Here is a 2,133-nt window from a genome sequence, read left to right as displayed (position 1 = left end):
AACTATGGCCCATGAGCCAAATCTGGCCCACTGCCTATTTTTGTAAGTAAAATTTTACTGGAACCCAGTCATACCTATTCATTTATGCATTGTGTAATGGCTACTTTTGCATTACAATGGCAGACTTGAGTATTTCTGACAAAGACCCAGAGACCATAAGGCCACAAAGAATAAAATGTTAACTATCTGGCCCTTTGCAACAAAAGTTTGCAAATTCCCGGGAGAAGAAAGGCAAGTGGCCAATGTATTTATAAATATACAATATTTGATCTACTAGTCATCAAAAAATGCAACTCACAAAAAAAGACAACAGGTTCACCTATTAAACTGGCAGTATTGGTAAGGTTCAGGGAAAGGTGTGCTATCAACTACGCTTGGCTGGAATATAAACAGGTAAACTCTTTCTTGGGGATATTGTGACAATATGTAACAAAGGCTTTGCAAATGATCATAACCCTTGGACACTGTAATTCCACTGCTAGGATTTTGTCTTGAGGAAATAAAAGAGATCCACAAATATCTATGCGTAAGGATATTCCTGTAAACATTAATAATAGTACAAAAGTGAAAACAATTATACTTTAGAAGAATAGTTTAATGACATGGGATAATAATCACAATATAATTTTAAGTGGAAGAAAAAAAGTCTAGGTTGGGGGAACCCAGTTTGATCTCAAACCTGTGATCTGCTGCAATTCACACATATCTAGTCTCATCTGACAACTAGTGGGGTAAAGCCACCAGAAGTACATTACATGGGAGAATGAAGAACCTCCTTAAACAGAACTCATCTGAAGGGAAGAGGAGCTTACACAGAACGAATTCGGTCAAGAATGACAACATGATCTAAAACAAGACCTTTGTCATGGTGAGTCTCCATCCCTCCACCATAAAATGGGAACAATGACACCTTCCTTGCCTCACTCACCAGTTTATGAGTTTCAGTTAATATGGTATATACTGAAATGCTTTGAAAACTGCCAACTATTATCCAAATATGTTGGTCTTATTAGTTTAGGTGATCAGAGGCAATTCCTCAGAAACTTTGCTCATTAGATGGATTTGTTTATCATTAACTCCTGGTGTTTTCTTCAACCGTGGCAAATACTAGTGCAATTAATTTGACTGAGATGAAGGCTTTTGATACTGTTTCAGGTGGAATAGGTTTTCCTCACAAGGGGCTTAGTTTTTAATTTCCAGTAAGGTTGAAAAGCAAGCATCTAAGAGAAGTAGGGCTTCTGATGTAGCCCAGTTAATGCTGCAGTGTTTTATTACCTCCATTTGCTATAATACTGCTTTTATTAATATACTCATCTCCTTGACTCATGCTATCATACCAGCCACATGTGCATGTGTTTAAAATTAACTTCTACGATCCTTTTGTTTTCACAGGAGCCTTGAATCTTTTTTTCTTCAATGTTTAATTGGACTACACACATCCCACTGCCACCACCCCCTCCCGCTTACCTCAATGCAGAAAGCAAATATCTTGATGCTTTGCTTTAACTATTAGGATAGAGGGGAGGCAGTAATTAAAATAACTGAGCACTCACTGTTAAGTTATTTTTGTGTATCCAGAATGTGCCTGTCAAACGTTATCTAACTTCACATTGATAGAAAAGACATAAAGATGATTCTTTCTCTCCTTTTTTCTATGTCAACACTATTCTTTCTCTAAGCAATGCTTCAAACATGGGGAATATATTCAACTCTAAAATTCTCTATTATCCTCTCCAAGTCATATTATTTTTCCCCTTGCCTCTCATCTTCCATTGCTATCACTTTAGTCCAGTGGTTCTAAAAATTTTAGCAGGCATCAGAATCCCCTGGAGGGATGGTTAAAACACATATAACTAGGCCCCATGCCCAGAGTTTCTGATTCCGTAGGTCTGGGATGAGGCCCAATAATATGCATGTTAAAGAAATTCCAGATGGTGTTGATGCTGCAGTCTGGGGACCACACTTTGAGAACATTGTTCTAATCTACTCCTGAATTACTATAATAGTCTTCTAACATTTATCCCCCCTTCATCTGCTGTGCATGCCTACTCCATACAGAAGAGACTAGTGGTCACAAAACAAGCTCTGGAGTCAGACTGAACTTGGGTGGAACCTTTATTTACTATGTCACCT

This window comes from Neophocaena asiaeorientalis, unplaced genomic scaffold (assembly GCF_003031525.2).
Source record: "Neophocaena asiaeorientalis asiaeorientalis breed wild unplaced genomic scaffold, Neophocaena_asiaeorientalis_V1.1 scaffold740, whole genome shotgun sequence".
In the NCBI taxonomy this organism is placed as follows: Eukaryota; Metazoa; Chordata; class Mammalia; order Artiodactyla; family Phocoenidae; genus Neophocaena; species Neophocaena asiaeorientalis.
Note: the sequence above shows the minus strand (reverse complement) of the source record.